The sequence below is a fragment of the Saccopteryx leptura genome, chromosome 7 (genome assembly GCF_036850995.1).
Source record: "Saccopteryx leptura isolate mSacLep1 chromosome 7, mSacLep1_pri_phased_curated, whole genome shotgun sequence".
NCBI classification, from domain to species: Eukaryota; Metazoa; Chordata; class Mammalia; order Chiroptera; family Emballonuridae; genus Saccopteryx; species Saccopteryx leptura.
The window spans coordinates 109,255,125-109,283,044 of NC_089509.1; the positions used below are offsets into that span (position 1 = coordinate 109,255,125).

Below are 27,920 nucleotides of genomic sequence, written 5' to 3' on the forward strand. Positions count from 1 at the left end.
GAATCCAGTAGGAACAGCCAGTGAGAGAGGAGAAGAACCAGAAAGGAGGGTGATGCCTCTCAGGGAAGTGACAAAAGTGATTTAAAAGAGAGAGAGGTTTAACAGATAGACCAAGTACGTTGGAGCCTTAGAATTGAGCAATGCCTTTGACCACATTGGTGGTGCTGACGAGAACACTTTCTATGGAGGGTTGTGGGGAGAAAACACTGAGATTGTGTTCATGAAAAACAGTGGGTGGAAAGAAATTAAAACAAAATAGGAAAAACTACTTTGAAGACTAAGGTTAAAAATATTTCAAAAATAAAAAAAAAATATTTCAAAAATATATAAAGGGTAGTTGAAGGGGAAAGTTGGGCTTTATGGTGAAAATATGTTTTTCTTTTAAGAAGAGAGAAAAGCCCTGGCCGGTTGGCTCAGCGGTAGAGCATCGGCCTGGCGTGCGGGGGACCCGGGTTCGATTCCCGGCCAGGGCACATAGGAGAAGCGCCCATCTGCTTCTGCACCCCTCCCCCTCTCCTTCCTCTCTGTCTCTCTCTTCCCCTCCCGCAGCCGAGGCTCCATTGGAGCAAAGATGGCCCGGGCGCTGGGGTTGGCTCCTTGGCCTCTGCCCCAGGCGCTAGAGTGGCTCTGGTCGCGGCAGAGCGATGCCCCGGAGGGGCAGAGCATCGCCCCCTGGTGGGCAGAGCGTTGTCCCCTGGTGGGCGTGCCGGGTGGATCCCGGTCGGGCGCATGCGGGAGTCTGACTGTCTCTCCCGGTTTCCAGCTTCAGAAAAATACAAAAAAAAAAAAAAAAAAAAGAAGAGAGAAAAAATAGCTTATTTAAAATACTCAGATGGCATTAGAAAGGGAAATGCTAATGACTCAAAACAGTGAAGAAAAATTACTGGTATTAGGTCCTTGAGTAGGTGGGACATGATGGGATCTCCAGTATCTCAGGAGCACAGGTTGCTCACCCAGTGTAGGAGATGGGAGGCCACAGTATGTGGATGATTGAATGACGAATAAATGAATGGGTAACCCGGTATAAAGAGGCCTCAGACCCTGCTCATCATACACCAGACACCGTTTCATTATTGTGCTCCTAGTTGTTGCACAGGCTAGGAAGTGAAAGGTGCAGGGTGTATCTCGCTATCATTTTCTCTTCCCATGGCTTCCTATGCCTTGCCCTCAAATATTTTTCTGGGACTCTTATACGAAGTGCCAATATCTTTGGAAGGGGTTAGATACTAGCAAAGCCTCCTAAGTTGTTGTGACATCTCAAATGTCCTTCATTTTCAGAAGCAGGAGCCATGTCCCATGTGAGAACATAGCAGCGTCTGAAATTGTTGGGGAAGGGGCTGGAGAGAGAAAAGTCAAGGCGGCCCTGGCTGGTTGGTTCAGTGGTAGAGCGTTGGCCTGGCGTGTGGAAGTCCCGGGTTCGATTCCCGGCCAGGGCACACAGGAGAAGCGCCCATCTGCTTCTCCACCCCTCCCCCTCTCCTTCCTCTCTGTCTCTCTCTTCCCCTCCTGCAGCCGAGGCTCCATTGGAGCAAGGATGGCCCGGGCGCTGGGGATGGCTCCTCGGCCTCTGCCTCAGGCGCTAGACTGGCTCTGGTCGCAACAGAGCGATGCCCCAAACGGGCAGAACATCACCCCCTGGTGGGCATGCCGGGTGGATCCCGGTCAGGCGCATGCGGGAGTCTGTCTGACTGCCTCCCCATTTCCAGCTTCAGAATAATACATAAAAAAGAAAAGAAAAGAAAGAAAAGTCAAGGCAGCCAAAACGACTGATGAATGGAGAGGAGGAGGACACTCAAGTGCATGGCTTTGTGACATGACTAGCTCTGCCTGTTTCAAGTTACCCCATCTCAGTTCCCACTGTCATGGTTAAATGCAATTATATTTTGTTCACATGGTGACCAGTATCCTGTGGTTCTGACAGTTAAAACTATAATAACCTTCTATATGATAGAAATCCTCACAGTATATTTTTAGAATTGCTTCAACATCCCTAATAGGATATGTATTTTTAATAGTGTTGAAAACTCCATAGGAAGATTCTGGTCCCACAGTTGTTTTGGGGGTTCAGGGATGGCAACAGAAGCAGGATACCCTCATCTAAATGCCACATGTATTTTAATATTTTTAACATGTCGTTGATGTCAGGTTGTAGCGAAAACTCAGTAGGACATTAATGAACACAGTCTAACCAATTAAAATTCTTTATCGTGTCTGCAGAATGCCTTCTCTACTATAGAGTACAGTTTAAGATATAGGATACAAATGCTAAAAATTTAAAGATGGGCATATTTGACCTTGGAAAGGCATTGATGGTAATTCTCTGTGAAATATGCCAGTTGCAATTTCAGAAATGTGCAGACCGGCAAGGATTGCTTAAAAAATGGAAATAGGATTTCATGTGATTGACCTTCTGGATCACATGTGAGCTGAAGTGCCCTTTGTGCTGAAGCTGAGACACTTAAAACACTGAGCTCTTAGAAAAAAAAATATTGTCATCACTTTCTCAGGGTTCTATGTCACCTAGGCCCTCTGAGGCCAATTCCTTAATTTTGAACTCACCTGAGGCACGTGTCACTACAAACTTTCTTGTCCCTTCACCTCCATTTCTCAAGTGAAATTTTACCAGAAAGACTTTTGGGGTGAAAAATTCTATATAAATATGAAGATATTGTTAGGACTTTTCTTAACAGCTCTAAATAATAATTGGTGGAAAAGAGAGAGAAAGACTTAAAGGAGAAAAGTTAATGGAGAATACAAACTTATTTCAGAAGCTCATCATTTCTGCTGTTTTAAATTCTAATGGTTTTGTGCAGGCACTGTTAAATGAGATTTACTTTTTATTAAGAAGTCTATAGGAAAGCAAAGACACAAAACCTACAGCTTCAAACAAGTGAGCTCCCTTGAGATGGGTTACAAACCCTGGTTTGTCATGTGTATGTGTGGGTGAAAAGAGATGTTTATGAAAGACAGATGATGGGTTTATCAAAACATAGACTCAGCACAGACATCAGCCATTAAAAAGGAGGCAACCAGCCCTGGCCAGTTGGCTCAGCGGTGGAGCGTCGGCCTGGCGTGCGGGGGACCCGGGTTCGATTCCCGGCCAGGGCACATAGGAGAAGCGCCCATTTGCTTCTCCACCCCCCCTCCTTCCTCTCTGTCTCTCTCTTCCCCTCCCGCAACAAAGGCTCCATTGGAGCAGAGATGGCCCCGGCGCTGGGAATGGCTCCTTGGCCTCTGCCCCAGGCGCTAGAGTGGCTCTGGTCACGGCAGAGCGACACCCCGGAGGGGCAGAGCATCACCCCCTGGTGGGCAGAGCGTCGCCCCTGGTGGGCGTGCCGAGTGGATCCCGGTCGGGCTCATGCAGGAGTCTGTCTGACTGTCTCTCCCCGTTTCCAGCTTCAGGAAAAAAAAAAAAAAAAAAAAAAGGAGGCAACTGGACAACGAGAACAGAGTCTGGCCACAAACAACCTGTAAGGCAATCCCTGTATGTACGTGTGAACATAAGGCCTGGTGTGTAAGTTTACTCCTTACGGGTGACACCTTGTTTATAAATAAAGTAGGCTATTCATTGAGGAGAATGGGCAATCAAAAGATCATCTGGTATACCAAAGCATGCTTAAGCTTGAGTCTTCCTTTTAAGTAAGTTTTCTTCCTGGATTCTGGAACTTATCTCTGCACTTTCTTATTTTACCATTTGACAGAGAATTTTTAAAAACAACAAGTGGTTACCAGAGAGAAAGGGGGTGGAGGGAGGTGAGAAGGGTAAAGGGAGCCCAATATATGGTGACAAAAAGAGAGTTGACTTTGGGTGGTGAACACACAATACATTATACGGATGATATATTTTAGAGAATTCTGCTATAAACAGCAGAAATGATGAGCTTCTGAAATAAGTTTGTATTCTCCACTGTACACCTGAAACCTACAAGTTTTATTAACCAATGTCACCTCAATAAATTCAATTACAGTTAAAAAATACAGAAAATATTCCTTAAATAAATAACAAGAAAATTTGTTTCCAGTACATGTCTTTCTGAGTATGTGTTCTATTATAGCAAAGGGTGCATTTTTTTTTCTAATGAAACAAATGAAACATTACTGAAATTCTTCCAAACATTACAAGTCTGGAAGATAGCTTTCAACTTTAGCAAAGTGGTTCTGACACAAAGGACTACTTAGGCTCATTAGGAACGTCTCTATTCCCTCTGGATGCCCTCAAGGGATCTAGAGGAGGTTATACTTCCTCTTTAAAAGTGACAGTCAGAAATGAAATTAGATTACTTACAGCTCCTTTAAATATACATGCAATTGTAGATTAGTATGGGTACTTTGAAGTTATTTATATTCGAAGGTTTTAGTATCTTCTTTATTCAAAGAAAAACAAAGGATGACTAAAGTCCACTTGTTAGACCATAGAGAAAATGAGTAAAAAGAAAAATAAAGAACATATTTGTTTTTCCTTTATTAAAACATTGTTACCTAAAAAGTAAATGTTTATGATACCAAAGTTCTGAATGGGTTTATATTTTAAATGATTACCCAAAGACACAATGACACAGAGAGCTCTTATTAGAGACATGGCAACAGTATCGTAAATCCTTTTCAAATAATGATGGCTTCTGGAATCATACTCATGATTTGTGGCGAAGACTTCATGGAAATAAAGAATATTTATTAAAGTGCATTTTAGTGAATGATGTAGCCATTCATTGCAGCATATATAGCTACTTTGGTCACAGATAGGTGACATCACTGGGTTTGTTTTAACAGAGGCATGTAGAAAAGTAAAATAACCTATTTGTATATCAAAAGAGATAGTGCAGCCTCATTGCTCAGTTTAAGTGAGAATAGTTAAATGAACCAGCACTTAGAAACACAACTAATTTTAGAAATACTCTGCATCTGGCCCTAGAGTGTTCGGAAATACTCTATAGCTAGCACAGAAATACCAGTTAGCTAATGCTATATAGGAAACAAGCCCCCAAAGCCCTCAACCGTACCTCTATCTGGAATTAAACTCAAATCTGCTGCACGCTTGGGTCTGGCTGAAATGAATCAGCTGATCTGATCTGATGTGAATTTCTGACCTAATTTTGCTGTAGGACTCAGTGCTCGGGCAGAGAAAACAAGGTTAATGTGTTGATAAGGGGGTGAGATTAAACAGCAGACAGTATCTTAATCACCCTCTCTAATTTCAGCTTCCTCTTGTGTTTGTGATTAATTGCAATCACTTTTCTATTAGTCATTTCTGAAGACCACTGGCTGCTTTGCTTGTTTTTATGTTAAAATTGTGCATCTGAATTTTCTTTTTTCAAAACTAAACAAGACATCCACATATTGGAGTACTATTGGTCACAATATCAAACCCAGGGGGCGATTTTTATTCATAGAGCCATATGATTAGAAGAGAAATTTCAATAACTCATCTTGTCCGTCCCTCACTGACTGCTCTTTAGAAAGCCAGAAGCCAAATCTACAAGACTGATCCTAAATGAATTGATTTATTAAAAATGTTCTACTTTTTTTTTTTTTTTCAGCGCTGGTGGGGAAAGTTAATATTAATGAGCATATATCTAAGGACACCACTTACGCTCATAAATATTAACTTTCTCCATGTAGCCTAAGGACATAACGTTTGTTCCTTTTGATGGTTGTGCCATTTTACTTTGTAAGTCAAAGTGAAGTCTGTGTTCTGGCCTCTTGTTCTCAGTCAGGGTCACCACAGTCCTAAGATAATGAATACATATGTTGTTGACATTCATCTATTTACGTACAAGTCAGATTACATCTCTAGTTGTAATAGGGGTGATTTTAGGTTTTCCATTCAGTCACCTGCCAGGACAGATTAGACTAGAGGCCACCTATTTAATGGATCTTTAATGGTTCATGTTAAGGCAATGATCCTTCTCCTTTTCATGTAGCTTTTTGAGAGCTGTTTATACTTTTGGTTGTTTCAACTGTAATTACACCGCAAAATGAAAAACATTGGCTTTTCATTTTAAGGAGCTCCGTGTCTATTCTATGGCTCAGATGGGCAGATGTTGGCAAGGGGAGGGGCTTTTCAGAGCATAACCCCAGATGGGCTGTCAGTCAGCATGAGAATTAATCTCTCCTCAAACTGAGGACGTTGCAGTGCAGAGTAGACCTTCTGAACATCCAAACCTATGGCGATGTGAATGATTGAAAAGAAGCCCCTTGGAAAATGTAAGGTAATATTTCTTTTAGAAGTAGTGTTAAATATTTAGAGATGGTTATTAATGAATTGAGCAATAGTTTTCCATCTAGGGCTGTTTCTTATACTCCTCAGGCTATCAAGGGATATTCTCAATCTTTAACTAAACATGGCTTTTGTAAGATGTTCTTTTAAAAGAAAAACCAATAAGGGACAGGAATTATTATGGAGCAAGGCTATGAGTCAGGAGATTTTTTTATTTAACTGCTCAAAACGCAGTATGGCTTCAGCAACCTGTGTAATGTAACAGATGAAACTGCAAGAACAGAGACCACGCATGCCAATAAGATGCTCCAAGATTTTTGTCAAACTTGCAGGCATCTGAAAAAAAAATCTTCATTATAAATTGATCGGTCACCTTGAAATTAATTTTAACCCATTGATAAAAGAAAAATCAAGCCCCCTCCCAAAACGAATCTCTGCTCAAAGCACATGCCCCTAGTTAAAACTTATTTTTAAGAACATTCGTATTTGGAAATGCATGGCAGAATATTCGTGGCCATGCTAGAATAGAATTATAACCAGCCTGCCAGGAAGCAAAGAAAAAATATAACTTTTTTTTGAAGAGTATTTTTGATAAGATGTACAAGGAAGATAGATGTTTTAAAAATAAAAAGACCAGCATTTAAAATCCATTACTTTAATTAGCAAATTGCATTTTAGTCTTTGATTTGAGGCTAAGTGTACCACTCAGCACATCCTGATATTTGAATAAGAAATTAAGTGGCTCAGCAGTGAAGACGAGCATTAGCAAGGAGGCTTCTTAATTTTCTATGAGGCTGAGGTTTATAGGTGTTGCAGAGCTACTTTGTTTCTGTACAAAGGTTTTCATTAAGCACTTACTGCCCATCTATTACACATCAGGCATTGTCTAGGTGCTTGGGTAAAGCAGTGAACAAAAGAGTAAACAACATTTGCTTGCCTTCAGAGGATTTACAACCTGGTAGGGGTAGGGTGAAGGAGACAGACAATAAACAAAGTATAGAGTCAGTTACAGTGTGATGAGTTCTATAAAGAAAACTCAACTAGGGAATGGGCACCCAGGTTGTGGGGAGGGTGTCATTTTATATATTATAGTAGGCTGGAAAAAAGAAAGTCTCATTGAGGATGTGACATTGGAGCAAAGACCTGAAGGAAGTGAGGGAAGAACCATGTGGATCTCCAGGTGACAGATTTCCAGGAAGAAGAAACATTAGGACAGAGGTTCTAGGTGGGAGTGTTCTTGGCATGTTGGAGGAACTGCCAGGAGGTCATGTGGCTGGAGACAGGAAGTGAGATGGAGATCATTAGAAGATCAGGTCAGAAGTCATGAGGTCGGGTCTTGTTAGGTCACAGAGGTGACTGGCTTTCACTCAGCTGAGATGAGAGGAGAAGTCAGTGTATGTTTTGAGAGAAAGGATGCCATAATCTGACTTCTGTAAGTAAAAAAAGGATCCTTCTGCACCATCTAGAGCAGCACGGGCAGCATCAGGGACATCTATTGTGAGGGAATAGAAGCCAATGTGTGGAGGGACAATGATGGCAGGGACCACAGCAGCGGCACTGGATGGGGGAGGTCTGCGGTGGAATGGGAGATACATTTTGAAGGTCGAGTTGACAGAATGTGCCGGTAGATTGGATGGAAAGTGTGAGAGCGAGATAAAAGCACGGCATTCCCAGTAACCGGTGAGAAAGACAGCGGAAAGAGGGCTTGGGTGAGAAAGGTTTTGCACATTGTGAAGTCTGTCTGAGATGGCTACTAGGCTTCCAATGCTTTCTGATTTGTAAGAATTTCATGCTTTGTATTTCCTAATTATATATGAGAATAAATAATTTTGTAAAAATGTGACACTTTTATAAGACTAAAGGTGACACACACACCTATTTAAGATAGAAGAAAGATCATCTATTTTTATATATACATATTTACCCAGAGGAAGGCAAGTGTGTAGTTGACCAGAGCAAATGAACAATTGCCTGGCAGTCTCTGCCTGTGCACCGAGCTAGTGGAGTCAGTGATCTTGACGCTGAGGTCTCTGCCTGTGCACCGAGCTGGTGGAGTCAGTGATCTTGACGCTGAGGTCTCTGCCTGTGCACCGAGCTGGTGGAGTCAGTGATCTTGACGCTGAGGTCTCTGCCTGTGCACCAGGCTGGTGGCGTCAGTGATCTTGACGCTGAGGTCTCTACCTGTGCACCGAGCTAGTGGAGTCAGTGATCTTGGCGCTGAGGTCTCTGCCTGTGCACCGAGCTAGTGGAGTCAGTGATCTTGACGCTGAGGTCTCCATGACCCATACTCACAGACACTGTGCAGTTTAGGGCAGAGATAATGGTCTTAGTCCTGTAATCTAAGAAGCAAGATTAAAGGCAGATGGAGGTCTGCAGAACATGACGTTTTTTAAAAAAGCTATGACCATGTGTAGAGTCAATTATTAGCATTGGTAATATTCACTTACAGCCTTTCTGCAATAACGAAGACATCATTTTCTAATTGATGCACTTTGGATGCCTATTCTATTCTTGGGTATTCCAATAAACCTGTGGATTGTTACCCAATTACAAAATGGAAATTGGGAGCAATAGTTTGTGTGTGGCTACAGGGGAGTGTAACTGAGTAGCGGGAGAATCCCAGTGTCAGGACCACAGGTGGGATCAGCTCCTTTCACTTCCAAGCTTTAGTGAGACCCATAAAACATCCCTTAATTCTTAAGGTTCAGTTTATTCATTTGTCAATTATGAATGGTACTTATTTTGTTGTATTAAGAGAAAAAATTATTCAACATATAAGGCAACTAATGAAATAGCCAACACATTGTAGCTGTTTAGAATAGGTAGCTCAGCCCTGGTCAGTTGGCTCAGTGGTAGAGCATCAACCCAGCGTACGGATGTCCTAGGTTTGATTCCCTGTCAGGGCACACAGGAGAAGTGACCACTTCCTTCTCTATCCCTTCCCCTCCCCCTTTTCTCTTCTCCTCCCTCAGCCATGGCTCAATTGATTTGAGCACATTGGCCCTGGGTGCTGAGGATGGCTCTGTGGAGACTGTACATAAAGTGCTAAAAATAGCTCACTTATGAGCATGGCCACGATGGGCAGAGCATCAACCCCAGAACGGGGTTGCCAGGTGGATCCCAGTTGGGGTGCATGCAGGAGTCTGTCTTTCCATTTCCCTTCCTCTCATATGAAAAAGAAGAAAGAACATATTAAAAAAAAAGAATATGTAGCTGCCATTATTATGACTATTATTGCTTTTATTGTCATTGTTAATGCCTTCTCTTCATCACATAAGTTGGTTACATTAATAATGACATAAAGCACCGTGTCCAAAATGATTCTACCTTCATTTACAGTAGAAACCAACATAGGGAAATAAACAGGATAATTTGCTTGAGCATTTGCAAATGGCATGAGTACCCAGCCCCGGCATGTGTAGTTGTTACTCTATCATTTGGTTTCATCTTCTCCATGCACACATAATTTTTGTTCTTTCTGCTAAACTAGTTAAAATTGCATGAGGGCTGAGAGAATTTTTGGCATATGAATGGATTCAGAAAGATGCAAAAAATTGGCCATTTTAGTCTTAATTATTAAACTGCTTTCCAAGAGCACAGAAGCCATCTCTTGTGCATAGTAGGTTTTGAAACGTGTCAGATCGGATTGCATTAACTCCCTCGGTGTGCTGACATCGAGTCTCCCAAGGGGATAGGAAATGAGCTGGCATCGCAGGTGATACTTCAAATTCAACTCACTAATGAATTTCCAGATGTTTTCAGGGAACTACCCTGAAAGTTTTCCCTTTTGGCGTATGAGCCGCGAAGGTTTTACTCTTTTCATGGCAGTGCATACTTCCTGTGAAAGCGCTCTAAGATTCCAGCTAACACTAAACAGAGAAGAAAAGTAATGAATCGTGAAGCTCAAATGACTACTACACATCTCTAAGAGCTAACAATCTAAAATGATTTTTTAAAGAAAGATGCTGTGTGGTTTGACTATTCTTCTGGAAAGCAATGTGTTTTCAACATCGCGCGTGGTGTAAATGCTACTAAAGTTTCAGCTTTGTATTGGTTGGAAGGTGATGGGGAAGGCTGGGCCCATGGTAGCCTCTAACGGCCTTTTTTGCACGGGGAAGAGTGCTTTTTTCTTGCCCACTACTTGATGCGATCATTGTAACTGACCTAGCCGGCTCTGTTTCCAGAGGGAACCAGAATTGCATGGAGAATCTTGAGTCTTTAAGAATTTTCGTGGAGTGATCCTTAATCTCCAAGAATGCTTAAGTTAGATTGTCACATGAACTTTAAAAATTGCTCGAGTGTGTTTAATAATAGCCACTAAAATAATATTTGTGGTAGAGATAAATGACCAAACAAGAGTGGAAAGCACTTGTCATAGCATAGGTCATTTTTAAGGAAACATTCTTTCAGAAGCTAATATTTTATGTTATTTGGGTTACATATGATCTTTTGTGCTTTACAAAAACATTAACAGTCATGGAGAAATTAAAAAAAAGCAAATGAGGAAATATCCTTATTGTGATCTGAGTACATAGGGACTCTCCTCCCAAAAGAAGGGTCATGACGTCATTTTCATTTCCTCCCCTTCCCAGGTATAAAGTTAGAGGCTAGGGAGCATTTGATCAGGGTGTGACTAGACTCTGAAATAATTTACCCTTATGTTACTTTTAAAGTGTTTTAGAAAAACACTCATTGTGATTAACGTACATTATTCTCTTTTGCCTACTGGCCTCTAGCTAATAAAACAAAGGGTTAAAAGAATAGTAACTTGTGACTTTTCTCTGGATATGTGCTGCTCCCTGTTTGAAGCCCCCAAACCTCAGCAACACCCAACACTTAGGAGATCAATAGAGATAATATATCTCATTTAGAAAAAAAATCCATATGATTCAGAATCCCTGTTAGGACAGACACATTCATTCATTTCTAGAAATTAATTCTTTCAAGTATCAAATTTTATTCTTAGATTCTTTCTCTTTTTTTCATACAATTATACTTTTACTTCTTAAAAACTTAGGATTTCGATTTCTTTTCTTAGTTCCTACCTTCTGTGCTACTCTTTAATTTCAAGCTGGTGTGTGTATGTGTGTGCGTGCTCGGTTCAGCTTGTGCACAATTATTTAAAAAGCCTAGCTATTTCAAATGAAAATAGAGGAGAGAAACACATTTTCAAAACACAGTACATGGTTCAACAGATTAAATGGAATGAAGAGAGATGGGGAGGGGACGGAGAAAGACTGCCCAGTAAAAGCCCTTTTAGCAAATCATACTGAATCTCATTAATAAAGACTCTGTCCGCTAAAGCTGCCTCATCAATCTGCCGTGTGCATTAGTGATGTCTAGTCCAATTCCGGTAAATAAATTGTGCCCTAAGTGTTGGTCGGCTGCCACTCAAATCACAATCCCAATAATACATGCCATGCTGAATTCCCCTTAACTCGGGAGGAATTTTTTTCACAAGGTTAGACTGGACTAAACAGGTGAAGGGGAGGAATGATGTCCGTCCGAATGAATACCACCACCGCTGCAGAAAAAAACGCAGATAATTGGAGAGATAAGCAATAGCCATGGACACTGCAAACCAATCTACCAAAAATAAACTGGAAGGAAGTAATCCAGCTAAGCATCACCGCCTAATGTGTCAGCTAAAAAAATACAACCGGAGAAGTGTAGTCAATACAGAGCTGGCAAAGGCCAGTGAGAGCATTGCTGTAGTGTACGGATCTCCATCACAGAGAGCAGGCCCAGGACAAGGCAGAGAAAAGGCAACGGGAAACAGACTAACTAAATACTTCCGTGCGTATTTTCATTACAGCGTCTTAATTTGGTTTCTACCCGTGAACAATTCTATTTAGTGATGGATACCATGACTAATACTCTTCCCCATGGCTAGCTGTCAGAAGCATTCATTATTACAAACAGATCCTTTGTAAAGTCACAATACAATATGCTCTTGTGAAAGGCTGGGGTTTGAGTCAGCACCGGGTGATTTTTCTCAGGAAGTCCGTGGGTTTCCTATATGACCCTAACATAAAAGCCCCTACTTTTGAACTGTCGTGGAAGGGAAAGAGCTCTGTCATATGTACCCTGATTTATTGGGGTACATATGTACCCATTAAAATTTATACAAATTTATATATATAAAAAAGTCTCCCAGGAGGTAATGTGCCTGTAAGAGGGCATTTTGAAATGAGGCGGAGACACTGAGCCGGTGCTGCGCTGTGATTGCGTTAGAGGGGAGGAAGGAAAGATTAGGACGGTATTGGGCTCTAGGAAGGAATGCTGCTTTGGGTTTATCCTTAATGCAGTGACCCTATCTGCCCAAGCCTTTCCATTTCAATGTGGCTTAGAGTTCCAAAAAGAAGTCAGCTTAAAGGTGTCAACACAATCCCCTGGGGATGTTGCCATCAACTAGAGCCTCTATCTTAAATTTGGCACAATTGCCAATCTTGGTGTGAGACAGAGACTGTGATCTAGTTAACATGAAAACAGAATGACCTCTGTCACCCCGGAGTTGAATGAAAGCTTAGTTCAGGCCGGATACACATATGAACTGTTGTAGAAAGAGTAACCTGGGGACAGAATGACAAGGCCCCAGTGAACTTGTGGATGAGTGGACAGATTTTTTAGATCAGGGGTCCCCAAACTTTTTACACAGGGGGCCAGTTCACTGTCCCTCAGACTGTTGGAGGGCCGTACTATAAAAAGAAAAACTGTGAACAAATCCCTATGCACACTGCACATATATTTTAAAGTAAAAAAACAAAACGGGAATAAATATAATATTTAAAATAAAGAACAAGTAAATTTAAATCAACAAACTGACCAGTATTTCAATGGGAACTATGCTCCTCTCACTGACCACCAATGAAAGAGGTGCCCCTTCCAGAAGTGCAGCGGGGGCCGGATAAATGGCCTCAGGGGGTCGCATGCGGCCCGCGGGCCGTAGTTTGGGGACCCCTGCTTTAGATCCTGGTCTGATCTTCCTCTAGGCAAGTGTATGCATGTGTAGTTTTCAAAGATGTGCTTTCATCATGCTTGCATGTTATGTTACCCTGGTCACACAGGTCAAACCCTGTTTGAATGAATAGGGTCAGAACAACCCACCTGCTGCAGTAAGACTAGCTTGTGTGCCAACTTGGAGTTAGTTCTTGTGAGTTCCTGAGAAGGAGGAGCAGTGTGTAGTGGAAACGCTCACCACTTTCAACTCCGGGAGCAGTCAGTTTAGTTACTAAAAACCTCACCCTTTTACTACACATGAATCAGGAAGGTATTTTTATACAGTTGTCTCAGGTGAACGTTCTGAGACCATACGGTTTCTAAGATACTTGATGACACGCGATGCCGTGCGTTGCAGATCCGACATGACGTATATACTTCGAAGTCAACGTCTTGTTTCATTTTGGTTCACATTCGTGTCTGAACTTTAGAGAAAAGGGGAGTGGGCCTCATTCCTTTCAGAGTCGTGAAAATTGATTGGGAAAAAGGGACCGTAGAGAAGGTTATTTTGTAATAAAAAATGATAGTGAGACAAAGAATTCAAGTTCTCATCAAATCACTTTTCTCAGGTATTAAGTACTTCATTTTAATCAAACATCCCTTTTGCACATGTTCTGTGAGTGTTCTCTAGTCTCAATTTGTATTATTCAAACCCGATGATCATCTCTGAATAAAGCACATGTCCTCTTACATAATACATCCTACCCTCCGGAGTTATGCTTTATCATTATTTTGTCAAGGTCATAGAATAAATATAAAATAAGGCCACAAAAGGGGGAAATTATAATTTGAGGGAATTGTAAAGCCCTTGGGGCTGCCTTCTGTATTGAAGACTGGTAAATAGAAGTAAGTGCAGTGACTACCAAGGCACTTATGAAATTTCAATGGGAGATATTTAAATGTGGTCAGGACATACTCCTCCGAAAACCAAAGCATTAAATGGCAATAAATTAGACATAAAGTAAACAGAAATGTGGAAAGGGAGAGTAGAAATCAAAAAAATTTTAGCCAAGTCACTAACATACCAGGCTTTATCCCCTTGCTATCCAGTCTCTGAATTAATACATTAGCTGGCAAATTCTTGTTAGGAGAAATAATGAAAGAACCCTTGCAGTTTTACAAAGTAAGCCAAAGTAGGCACCTGGTAAATTCATGCCTATGGAGTGGCCGTGTCCTCTCCCACTGTGGAGTCTACGAGGACTAGCTCTAATGCAACTATAGGACAAGGGAGCACTTGTATTCATATGAAAGGTACAGTCCATTGCGTGTTTGTGTGTGTGTGTGTGTGTGTGTGTTTCACCCACTGATAGATTACATACAGAGCGTTTCTCACCAGGGATTTATCCAAGTGAGGGCACTGTCGTTATTAAATTGAGGTCTCATGTTAGAGGCCATTAAGCAAATTATTTAGTGCATTCTGATTTAGAAGGCAAGGGCACAATACAGTGTTTTATAACAGGTTAATTTCATGCTGCAATTAAATTCTTGACATACACTTGGAATGGGAAACTTAATGTTAAGGAGAAAATTAAAGAGGGTTTTTTATGGTCATAGTTCTGTTTGAAAATGGACTTTTTAACAGAGGCCTAACATGCTTAAGAACTTCCATCTTCTGCCCTGTGGCGGGGTGAAAACTACCTGTTGTGTGAGGAATAAGCCAAGCAAGAAACAAACGTTTTGCTTCACATTTTATAATACAACCAGTAAGAGTTGTATTATAACAGATTTCAGCAAACACTTCAATGAAGATAATTTCATAACGAATCTTTTTTAAATAATGATAGTGAGCTGAGTCAGCATTGAGGTATATCAGTGTTTAATTTTTAGTTTGATGACTGGTTTTGGAGAAACAGGAATAATGAGTAAGCATGTGTTTGTGTGTGTGTGTGTGTGTGTGTGTGTGTGTGTGTGTGTGTGTGTAAAAGAGAGAGGGAGGAATATTGATGTCTAAATTCAAGTTCAAATTTGTTAAAGTAGGTAACATTCAGAGCAAAAGTTAAACCGTAGTTTGTGAGGAATAAATTCTTACTAACTGAAATCAAAAGAAAATGGTAATGATTCCTGGAGAATTCGTTTCCTATCGAGTGACCTCTTTTTTCCTATTTCTTTAGTTGCTTTGCACAGATTGAGTATTTTCACCTGCACCTGTAGTAGAGGAGAGCAAGTCATTTCTCTAGCTTCAGACTTCCTCCCAGGTCATGGTTTGTCTTCAAGGCTTTCTGGCTGTGTAGCCATGAACAAATTATTTAAACTCTCTGGGCCATGGTTTTCCCCATGATCAAGTAGGGGTGATAATAAGAGTACCTACAGCTTGAGATGTTATGGGAAATCAATGGCCTTAGGCCTGTAGAGAATTTTACACAGAACTTGTAGCAAGTGCTTAGTGAGTACTAACTTCTGGTCACTGAACTACACCATGGGGTCAGGGCCTTTGTTTTGCTCACTAAGCACCGAGAATAACAGATACCCAATAAGTGTATTTGCTTCATGTAGTGAATAACTGATTGATATTATAAGACCTTATTTATGAATTAATAAGAAGTTAGTAAGATGACATCATTATAGGGGACACTAATTTAACCCACACCTTGTGAATATATCTCCTTTGATATAACCAATATCATAAATCACAAATGCATAAAAATCATTCTTTTGCTTTGCATATTGCTTCACTCTTTAGAAGACAAATGAAGAGACAACAATTAATATTAGTCCACTTTGCCTTACTGTGTATGACTTATTAAACCTATTCCTGATAACAGGTTAGAGAACAGTATTTTGTTGTTAGGCGATATAAACAGTAAAATGATTGTGAATTGAAGAGTGTCAGTGGGCTGTAACAAACTCCCATTTTATAATTTTTCTCACATTTAAATTAATACGTAAACTCAGCCAGTAGGAAAGTGGGCTCTCTGAAGTTATATAGCAAATTGTTGCTGAATTTAGAAAGAAATACAAGACTAGTTTCCTGGTATAACTGACCTAAAAAATTATCTCATTTAGTTTAGATTTTTGTTGGACACAACAAACGGTTGGGTAGTAAAATGGGGTATGTTTGCATAAAAAAAATGGAAAGTTTAAAACTCACAAAAAGATCTCTGGACAGAAAAAAATGCCTCCACAAAAGTCCCAGTAGATGAAGGAATGGTAAGGGACCTCCAGATTGGCCACTTTTTCAGTGTTACCCAGATAATCACCATGCATTATTTAATGCCTGGAGAATTGGTAACAAATGGGCCATTATTTTTTGTGCAATAGCAGGTGACACAAATAATGGTGCTTCATTAAACTGTGTATTTGTAATCAAATGTATTTATCCTCAGAGTATCTCATTTTCCTTATTTATAAAATTCACAAACACATGTGCACTTTGTCAGATGGTAATGAGGTTTAATGGAAAATTACAACTGCTGGATGAGCAGCTTCTCTCCAGCCAGAGAATATGTGAGGTTGGTTCTTCTGTAAGTTCAGCATCTGCTCATGCCTGTGGGTTTCCCACCCATTTGTGATCCTGGGTTTTGGACAAGTCCCTCAGGTTTCTTCAAGACTTAGCTTAAGCAGTATCTGTCTAAAACCTTCTCTGGTCTTCTTCACAGACATTATTGATTGTTCTATTTTATTTGCTCTCATAATACTCTTTATAATTCCATTCTGATATATATATGTGTGTGTGTGTGTGTATATATATATATGTGTGTGTGTGTGTGTGTATAATGCATCTTATATATGTGTGTGTCTGTGTGTGTATAATGCATCTTCTGCAATGATTTTCATATGTAAAATTAACCCAATAATTTCCAGACCCTGGCACAGAGTCTCATTCAAAAGAATGAGAGTTTAACAACTCGAAATTTTTATAAAGTGATGCAGATCTTTGCTGGAGTCTCTCAAAGGATAACCAAGGGGTCTTTACATTTAGAAAACCCAATCCAATGACTCTCTGCCCCGTCTATAAATTTCTAACGGTTCCCACACCAGGCACTGCAGGCTCTCCCTTCCTCTCCCCTCTCTGGGAAGTGCCTTCATTGTGTATATCAAGGTAACTTTTCTGGCTTTGACAGGTTGACTGAGATGCAAGAGAGGTTGATCTTCTACCCCTTCAATGTTTGTGTAACAACCTGAGCTCTGCGCAGCTGAGCAGATCCCTGGACTGGCTTAGCAACACAGTGTTCCTCTGCTTTGGGAAGTGAAGAAGAGAATGACAGTCATAGTCATTTATAGTGTAAAACCTTCCTTTTTGTCCCAATCATAGCTGGCTATTCCTCTCTCTTTACTGTTCGATTGAGTTCCTTCTCAATATAGGTAGAAAGCCGGAGTTTGGAAAAATGGTGGGACTTGGAGTTCTGAACATTATTTCACAACGCTGCTTTTAAAGAACTTCTCCCTCTTCCTGAATTTACCTACCCAAGTACCTTTGAGTCCACAGGTCAGCAAACATTTTTAAACAGTGATTATTTTAGACTCTGCCGACCATAAAGCTTTTGTGGCAACTACTTAACCCTGCTGTGGTGGTGGCAAAGCACCCTCTACAACCGAAACCAATGACCAGGACAAGTGTCCAATGAACTTATTTACAGAAACAGGCAGAGGGCCAGATTTGGCCTGTGGGCCACAGTTGTCCAAACCCTGTTAGTCTATCTGTTGATTTTGTCAACCTAATTGTCACCATCCAGGCCAATTCTTCTAAAGGAAATTTTACTGGTAGTCTGTCCTCCCTGACTATGTATTAATAACTTGGGAAAGCATTCGGAAGGAGGTTGACCTTTAGAACATTACTTACTGTTGAGTATTGCAACTGGACTATTGATCCAGATGTAAAAGAAACCTTCAAAGAACTTTGGGTGGATTTTTGAAGTTCTAGCATAGCTAGTTTTCAGACTATGCATAATGCAAGAAAAAAAATAATGTAAGTAATACAGAGATCACAAGAGCAGTTACCATTGATTCAATGTTTATTTCATACTAGATACTATCCATTTATTGCATGCTCTGTCTATTTAATCCAGATATTTCCATGAAGTAGAGTCTACCGTTGTTTCCATGTCACGGATAGAGAACTAGAGTCTTAGAGATTTCAAGAAGTTTGCCAAGATCACACAGTGAGTGGCAGAGGTCAGGAGAATTTGATTCCAAATAACAATTCTGAAACCGAAGAGAATAAGGAGAGAGAAATAAGGCCTTCCTTTGGGGGTGGGATTAGGGGATGGGAACCAGCCTGCCCATCAGTTCCTTCTCCCTGAGTCAAGGAGATCTAGTCGGGCACCGGGGCAGCTTCAGCAGCATTTTAAATTAATAATTGAAATGCTCAGCTTCTCTTCCCATTGGACATTCTGAGCACCCAGAAAGCAACACAAAGGCTACAAACCCATGATCTAGTTCTCGGGGAAGCTATTATCGCAAATCCATAATGATATATATATTTAAATGTTCATAAAGTTTCAACATACCTGGAATTTCTTGCAATGTCTGTGATATTTTAAAGAACAACAAAAAAGAATCTTTTTAAAAAAAATATTCAGGTAGCTAAAAGCTCTTCTATAAATATAAGCGTCAACATGGTGAATGATGAAACAATGAAATTATGGTTCACCTATGTTTTAATCATGTGCTGATAATCCATTGAGTACTTTAAGATAAATTCCACATTTGAGAAAAAAAAAAAAACTAATAAATGAAGGTAACACATTTGCTTATAGAATCTAACATAAGTGCTGTATGTTTAACTAAAGCCCGGAAACTTCTTTGTTTCCTGTGATTTTCTTATAGTATCAATTTGAATTCTGGTGCATCTATGCTAGAGTGGCATATATGAGGAAAAAAATCCTCAGTTGCACACTATGTACTTGCCATGGCAACCCAGCATCACATGGTGCACATGCTAGTCTGGAGCAAAGTGCTTCAAGGGCTCTTAAGCAGACGCACACCAGCCTCCCAGCCATGTGACTGCCTACAGTCAGCTGCCTTTGCCAAGGAAATGTGTCAGCATAAACTGATAAACTCCAGGTTGTTCTGACTCCGGCAGTTGTCTGCTTTGTTTAGATCGGCTCACTCATCTCCTCCCCTCCTTCTCTGCCTCCTACCTTCCTGCCCTCTCTTCCTCACTTCTCAGTAGTTCAAGATTTACTCATCATCTTAGATCTCCTCAAAATAATCCTTTCTATTGAAATCTCCATGACTGTAAAAAAAAAAATGTTTTGCAACATTTAAGATTTTATTAATTTGCTCTTCAGTGTCTAAGAATACGAATAGCATGCAGGCTTCGCAAAGACTGACAAAAATATCGTAAATGTCTACAGCATAAATGATTGAAATTTGCACAAATTATATAGAATCTCCTCTTCAATTTATTTGTTTAGCCATTATTTTAATAGGATCAAAGTTATCTAGTACGTAAAAAGTAGTTTATGCATTTGACTGAATCAAAACCGAAGATAAATATAGGCACACGTAGGAAAACAAAGCTAACAAAACAAAACAAAGTTTTTAGACCATGTTATGTGTATTAATTCCATCTCCTGAAAAGTGACGAAAAATACAATGGCCCTGTCTTTTTCAGAAGTAATTTCCAATCCCAGAGTAGAGTTTGAATTGCTTGGATTAAACACAGCATGGTTGAATGTTTTCCATATGCTATTGCTATAGCAGAATCAAACCACACAAGCACTCGGTAGACTCTTTACTCTGCCTCTCTAGCTCAGCTTCAAGATTTTACAAACAGACAACTCCCAAGATCCTATGTAAGGTAATTAATGAATCTTGAGATTTGTGGTAAAGCTTTTGAACTTAAAGGGAATCCATTTTCAATACAATGCCAGTCAGTCAGACACCAATGCTATTTCCCAAGTAATCACGTTTATGTGCAAATGTTTTTAATTAACAGCCATTGGATAATTGCCTGACTCAAAACTCTCTCTTTCCCTCTCTCTTCACCCTCCCCCACATGCATGCGCGCCAACCCCCCTTAAATGAGCTTGTTTGCTTGAAACAGTTTTGGAAATGATCCAGAACAAAATATCATTAGCATGTTCCCGGAACTCATTTGCAAATGCATTTATGCATTAAGAAACCCACTTATAAGACAAGCAGGACCATGTTGTATCTACTGTGAACACAAGAAGGTTGTGGAGCTGAATGAAGGAATGGCTGACCAAAAGTTCCCAGAGCTAGCAAATCTGATGTTTATAAAAAATGGAATCAACTGTGAAACAATAATAAACAATGTTTCTAAGATATATATTATGAATCTATATATATATGTGTGTGTGTGTGTGTGGCCATAGAATTTACAATAATGAAAATTTTAAAGATCTTCTCTGCAGAGGCTGATCATTGATCTTACATGTGTTACACATTTTCTGTTTGGATTTGGTCAATAGAAAAAAGTTAACATCAAGCCATTTTGGTACCTATATTAAGATATCCACATGTTGGCCCTGGCTGGTTGGCTCAGCGGTAGAGCATCGGCCTGGCGTGCCGGGGACCCGGGTTCAATTCCCGGCCAGGGCACATAGGAGAAGCGCCCATTTGCTTCTCCACCCCCCCTTCCTCTCTGTCTCTCTCTTCCCCTCCTGCAGCCAAGGCTCCATTGGAGCAAAGATGGCCCAGGCGCTGGGGATGGCTCCTTGGCCTCTGCCCCAGGCGCTAGAGTGGCTCTGGTTGCAGCAGAGCGACGCCCCGGAGGGGCAGAGCATCGCCCCTGATGGGCGTGCCGGGTGGATCCCGGTCGGGGGCATGCGGGAGTCTGTCTGACTGTCTTTCCCCGTTTCCAGCTTCAGAAAAATACAAAAAAAAAAAAAAAGATATCCACATGTTTATGTCTATGTCCATATATAGTAGGTATTTTCTCTACCAGACCTTTTTTTTCTTGAGGGGGGAGAGCAGAAGCTGGCTCTGTTTCAGTCCTGCATCTTGCAAAGTCTTACATAGGATACCAGTTCAACTTTTGTTACCAAGGACAAAATAACGTTGACTTAAGTAAGGTAAAAGACTCCCTCTCTTACAGTCCAAGCAGAAACTTCCAGGGTTGAAGTGACATCGCCACCGTGTTTGGATCTAGATTTTTTCATGGTTTTGTTTTTTTCACTCATCTATCTTCTCCATGTGTGTCCCCTCTTGGGATCTACGATCCATCTCTGCTTCGACTACTCCTACCATGTCTGCAATTTAGCCACCAGGTAAGGAGAAGGGGAGCCAGGTTTCTTTATCTCAAGACTTGACCCAAAATTGCAGACTTTCTTTATACTCATAACTCAGGAGCCATTGACCTCGTCCCATGACCACACCTAGCCACAAAGGACATTGGGAAATGTAGTTTTGAGCTGGGCAAGGAAATGGGTTTTGATGGAGCACCTTGATATGTCTACCACTGTCATTTTTTAGGGAAGAGATATACACACTGCTTAGGACATACAAGCTTCTCAAGGCCTAAAGATATTTGAAAATGAAACAAGTTTATTGGCTCCAAAATACTAAAATACAAAACATAACTTAATGAATATCTATCTAGTAACATAACTATAATATGTAATTTGACAAAATAATTTATTTAGCTCAGTATTTATAAAAAGCCATTTCTTTTGAAAACAATATTTACACTGGATTTTCTTCCATGGCCAAAATCCTTAAATATGCAAATTTGTTGAAAAATTGTAATTCATAACAAATTAAACAAGAAATGTATAGCTAAATGTTTTAAAGGACAAATTTAAAACTACTTAAAACTTTGCAGCCAATATCATATTAAATAACATGATGTGTATACATTTCAGTTTGTTCCATAAAGTCACGTTAGAAAGTCCGGTAACTAAGTGAACTAATATATTTATTTAAATGATCCTGAATAAATGATTTAAAAAATTGTTACAATCAAATGTTTTCAGTGATGAAATGTCAGCTGCTTCATTAAGCTGTATTTTGCAGAGACAGTTTTATTGGGAGGTAGAGCTGACTGTGAGTAGAATGAATGGGAATGACATGCATCTCTATAATTATCAAACATGGGCCAATATATTTTAATAAAAAGATGACTATCATCCCACTGCCTGTGCGTTCCTCCCGCTCAGTGATAAGGGAGGGTTGGTGTGAATACCGGAGGGAAGTGCTTTGTGTTCCCTTTAGAAGAATTAGGGAGAACAGGGCAAGGGGCTTTCTTCCATGATGGAAAGGACTCTGAGGAAAGACCACTGAGTACCCAGTGAGGACGCTGTAGGGGGTGGGGTCGGGAGCAGCTTGAGTGACCTCAGGGACAGCGGCCACTCCGCCCTCTGCTACAACAGCTTTCTAGAGGGCTTGAAAGCTGCTTCGGAATTTCTAGCAGCCAACAGCCACGGCAGCACTGGTTTTAACATGCAAAAATTAGGGAAATAAACCCACTTTTTTCGTAGAACTCTAGCAGAACTTTGAGTATTTGGGGGTAGGAGGGAGCTATTCTTTGAATTAGAAAGTGTGATAAGCAATTAAAGAAAGACATTTGAGGGGGAAATGCTGTAGGTTGCTATGATGGGAGCAGCAGTTCCGTTACTTTGAAAATGTTCATGCACTCATCTGATTCTGACGGATTGTCTCTTCTGCACCTGCATTAGTAATGGGTGTCACAATGTATAACAAGAACTTGGAGGTGCTCTCTTCAACCAGCTAGCATTTCCTGATAATGAATTTTCTCTGTGAACTTTCTGCTCTGAGTATACCATGTTAATTTATAAGAGAGAACTATATGAATGGCACCATTGTTGTAGATGGTTCAAGGTTATATATTATAATTTAGCGTATTTGATATGTTTCTTTCAATAAATCAAAATGCTTCTATGCGTGTGCATGACATACACATACATATAGAAAATTGATACTAGGATGATGAAAAAGCAACTTGAGACCCTTTAGATATGATCAGACTTGCTTATCTGTGCCAGACATCAACGCTGAATCAACCCCTTCGTTGCGTGGAACACTATTGTTCTCAACAACTGTTGTACGACTGGCCGCAGGGCTCCCGCCACAAGCCTGAGAAGTGTTGTCCTGGGATAAGGAAAGGTTATTTTATCTCATGAGATTGTTCTTCCTGCATCCTGACCCCATATATGTGTCTTGTTCATTAGCCTTTTATATATGGGATTTTTTTTTCTTTGTTTTTACTTTTTGGTGGCATTTCTCCTCTAAATTTACAGCCCAGAGACGTGCTCTTTACCATCAAAGAGCTACAGTAATCAAAGAAGTGTTGAAAGTAAAGTAAGAAAAAGTATAATTCAATGAATGTGTCTTTTTATTTTATTCTATCTATCCAGCAGTAAAAGATGAGGTCAGGAGGGGGAGGGGACCTATGTAAAGATATGAAAAACAATCACTCCACTGAAACTCAAATGCAATTGATGGTGAATTCAAATGGACACTTCTGAGAGTCAAATGATGTGCTACATATTAGCTAAAGTCTTCAAAAATAGCTGTCAATGTGGAGGTTTAATTGGCTTAATTTTTAAATTCAACTTGACTGGGTAAATAGCCAAATCTCAAATCTCCTTATGGGTCACAGCTATAATCTGCTTCTTGATCTAGTTTTCTTTCAGAAGAATAAGTGGTCTATCATTACTAATAATTAAAATGTTAAAGAATTTTCTACACGTTGATATTGCCTTTAATCATTAATTTTCCTGTGAAGTATCCACTTCAGAAACTTAAAAGGATGAATTTATATTATAACAGTTACCTTTCTTGGCTTTGTTTCTCAGTCATACTTATGCACACGTGTACAAACACAAGCGCGTCCCCACACTCATTCAGTTATTAAACATATATTTGTTATAGGGCCATATGCCACAGTGGTAGAGAGCTCGGGCCCCAGAAACAGCTGGATTTAGCTTTTGGTCCCATCACTCACTCTGTTTGATCTCCAGCTTGCTAATTTGTAAAAGAGAGATAGCGATCCTTCCTCCCTCAGGGGGCAGCTACAGGAAAGCAGTGAAGGGATGCATGCCATGTGCCAGATATTAAGTACTAATAAATGTAAGGTATAATTACTTCTCAATCACCAGCGAGGTGCCAGGTGCTGTGTCTTGAAATTGTGTTGTGGACTTCTTACTAGCCACCCTGTCTCCAGCTCCAACACCTCACATTTAGTCAATTTAACATCAAATGGCCAGATTAATTGGTCAGCTCCGGCTCTCTTTCCTGACATTTTCTGTGGGTTTCTTGCCTATAAAATAAAAGACAAAGGATCCATAGTCCGACATTCAGAACATACCAGTTTGTCAGAGTGGCTGTAACAGAGTCCAGCAAACTTAAGCAGCAGACACGTATTGTCTCAGTGTTCCCTGTTGGCCAGAAGGCTGACATCAGGGGGCTAATACGGTTGGTTCTTTCTGAGGGCTCTGAGGAGGAGCCCAAGGCGTGCTGGCAATGTTTGCTTTCTTACCTTGTGATGCCTCCTGGCCAGCTCTGGCTCATGCATGTGTGGATGCGTTCTCTGTGGGTGTGTCTGGACCCACTTTTCCCCTTTTTGTGGGGACTCTAGTCATATTGGATTAGGCCCTGCCCTACTCTAGTATGATCTCACGTTGACTAATTACAGCTGCAATAATTTTATTTCCAAAGAAGGTCACATTCTGTGGCATTGGGAGTCAGGACTACAACATAAGATTTTTTTTTTTTTTTTTTTTTTTTGGTAGTGGTGGTGGTGGGTGGGGGAGCGACAGTTTAACTCGTAGCATAAGACATGTCATAACCTGGTGCAAACCCAACTCTCTTACTTAATTCTGATTGTTTCCCTCCCCAATGTAAATAAAACAAAACTGAACCAAAAAGAAAAGAAAAGGTTGCTGCCACTTTGCCTGTTTGAAGCATTAACGATGCCTGAGTTTCCTTTTCCGACTTCTCAGTTCTCAGATCCAAGTCTACTTGCTTCATCTGTCAACTCTGTCTTTTTCCCCACTCCCACTGTGGCCCCCATGCCATCCCTGCTTAAAAGACTTCTCTGAACTTCTGCCGTTATCAGAGTCTCCTTCCCCCACCCGGGGTCTGGTGTGGGGCTTAGAGAGCAGATACCCACGGGCAACAGATGGCGTGAGTAACCACAGAAACTACCCCAAAGAATTAGAATGGGTTCCGCAAAGGGAGAGAAGAGCTGAACTATGACACAGAAAATAGAATTCAGCAGGCTGTGGGCACACAAGGAATATAAATTAGAAGAATCTTGTTATTTGGTGCCTAGTTTCTAAAACCAAGCATCTGTGACTTCTGAAAAGGTGGTACGCTGGGATACAGCCTGGTCACTCCCTGTCTTCCTCCAATGTCACTGGGAATGGCTTAATGGCAATAATAAAACTGTTGATGGAGGACTCAGTATGTGACAGGTAGACAGGTATAAAGGCAATTTCATGGTCCTTCATGTCCTAATCATCTAAAGATAAGAGCTGGTGTAAAATATGAGTATGACTGTATTTTGAGATAGGTTTAGGAGCTAAACAGTGGCCAGGTCACCCCTAGGAGAAACCATTGTATCTGGCTCCAGTAGTTGGTGCTGCTCGGCTCTCAGCGCTGAGAACAGACAGCAAGTAGATCACCCTTTGTCCTGTCATCTCACTAAACAGAGAAAAGTGATACTGCATGATAGGTAGCTCTTTGTATTTTCCTTAGAAAAGAAAGAAACTTTCCCACCGTGCTAAGTACTATAATCAACATATCTGCAAGTCTAAATGAGGCCTTCTTCGCTGGACTTCGTGCTTCACATACATCATCAGATTTAATCACCTTGCAGATGGGGCTTAAAGAGGTTAAGTAAAGAATTTAATACCAAAGAGCTAAGATGATTTAGAAAGCACATCAAACCTGGACCTGTCTTACTCCAAAGTCTGCTTTTAACCATCATCTCAGCTCTCTCTATAATAATTTATGGATGAGGATATTAATTCAAATGCAGATGAAATGATGGTATTGATTTCTCTCTCTGAACTACTGTAGAACATACATATGGTTGAAATTCAGAAGCTTAGAATATGATTGATCTTTTGCTATTTCATGTGTACTTGAGTATGTTTTTTTTGTTTTTTGGGGTTTTTTTTTACAGAGACAGAGAGAGGGATAGATAGGGACAGACAGGAATGAAGAGAGATGAGAAGCATCAATCATTAGTTTTTCATTGCAACACCTTAGTTTTTCATTGATTGCTTTCTCATATGTGCCTTGACCGTAGGGCTACAGCAGACTGAGTAACCCCTTGCTCAAGCCAGAGACCTTGAGCAAAGCTGGTGAGCTTTGCTCAAACCAGATGAGCCCGCGCTCAAGCTGGCGACCTCGGGGTCTCGAACCTGGGTCCTCCGCATCCCAGTCCGACACTCTATCCACTGTGCCACCACCTGGTCAGGCACATATGTTCTTAATAGCAAGTTGATCTTCTATTTTAGTTTATGCTTTTTGGAACCTTTACTCTTCCCAGCTCAGTACTGAGTACCTAGTAGGTGTGCCAAAATGACATTAGTTGGTTCTTACTGGGCGTAGGCGAGTTTTTTTGGGTACCACCTTAAGTAATGCCTTAAGTGTAAATCTGGGTATAATTATGGAGCTATGGCAGTGGTTTAAGAACCTGCCACAGGACAAAAGATTCCGGTGAGAGCCTTGGCTTTATCAAAGATGGACACATGTGCCCATTCTTCACAGTGCTCTGCCTCTGCCATGGCGTCACTGGAACAGGCTCACCCACCCTGCTCTAGATTGAGAATTCAAAGACTTTATTTGGCAAGTACTGCAAAATCATTGACAAATGCCCAATGCTCTTATATAGGCTTTTGCATTGATTTTATTTCTAGAGATAAATGTATCAAGATGTTTCAGTAGATAATAACTCATGCCACACATAACATCTTTCCCAACTTCTAAGTAAAGGAATTAAGCATTAAAAATGGCAGGGATCTTTTAAATGTTGTCATGATAAGTCCAAGGATAAAAAAGAAAGACAATCTAAATGATTTGTTCACAAATCTACTCATTCAATCAATGCATTTATTGAATACCCACCATTTCTCTTTGGCACTGGTAGTTATGGTAGAGGATATGCATGCCTGTGATTGTGGAGGACAGTGTTGCGTCTGGGGCAGTCGCCAGTGTTGTGACATGCTGAATTTGCCCTCCTGATGGATGAAGGCAAGTTTGCCCAGAATTCTAAGAATCTTGCTCAGCTTGAGTGAATTGTGTTTGTGACAGGTGGGAGACCCCCGATACGTAAAACTGTGGGATTCCCATAATCCATTATTTTATATATGAGTCTGTTGGAATTGCGTTAACTGGACGCCATCATTGAGAGGCAGATCCATTCCCTGTGCATGAACAGATGTGGTTCTGAGCCCAAAAGGCTGGAAGTGAGACCCCTCTCCAGAGGCATGTGGCACACTTGTGTGTAGAGAGTCGCTGTGAGGAAGGATTTGACCTGCAACTCCATGACCAGTACTGAATGCCATTACAGCCTAAGCTGCAAGTTGCAAATCTGGATCTGTGCTTGAGAGGGGAACGCACTCAGCATCACCACGCTACTCTGTGAAGGCGTGTCTGCCTGACTGGTCAGTTTTTACGCAGTGATACCCATCTGGAATGCTCTGTGTTCACGAGGAATTTTCAGCTTTGAAATATGTACAGATGTAATTTACTTGTGTTTCAAGCCATATGTCAGGTTTGTGAAGGTTTTTTTTAGATTAAAAATATAAGTTGCTGATGTTTGTGACTT

The 27,920-nt window shown here is 40.7% G+C and overlaps 1 protein-coding gene across 3 annotated transcripts in view; it reads left to right on the top strand.

Annotated features, from left to right (window-relative positions):
- The window catches only part of NYAP2 (neuronal tyrosine-phosphorylated phosphoinositide-3-kinase adaptor 2), a 242,646-nt gene that overhangs the window by 15,033 nt on the left and 199,693 nt on the right, over nucleotides 1-27,920 (top strand). Inside the window, exon 1 of one of the 3 annotated variants that reach the window (XM_066345793.1) lies at nucleotides 6,134-6,209. The exons of the other annotated variants lie outside the window; for them this stretch is intronic. The gene's annotated coding sequence lies outside the window, so the exon portion shown is untranslated. Of the gene's footprint in view, nucleotides 1-6,133; nucleotides 6,210-27,920 lie in introns of those variants that run through there. 3 annotated transcript variants of the gene reach the window in all.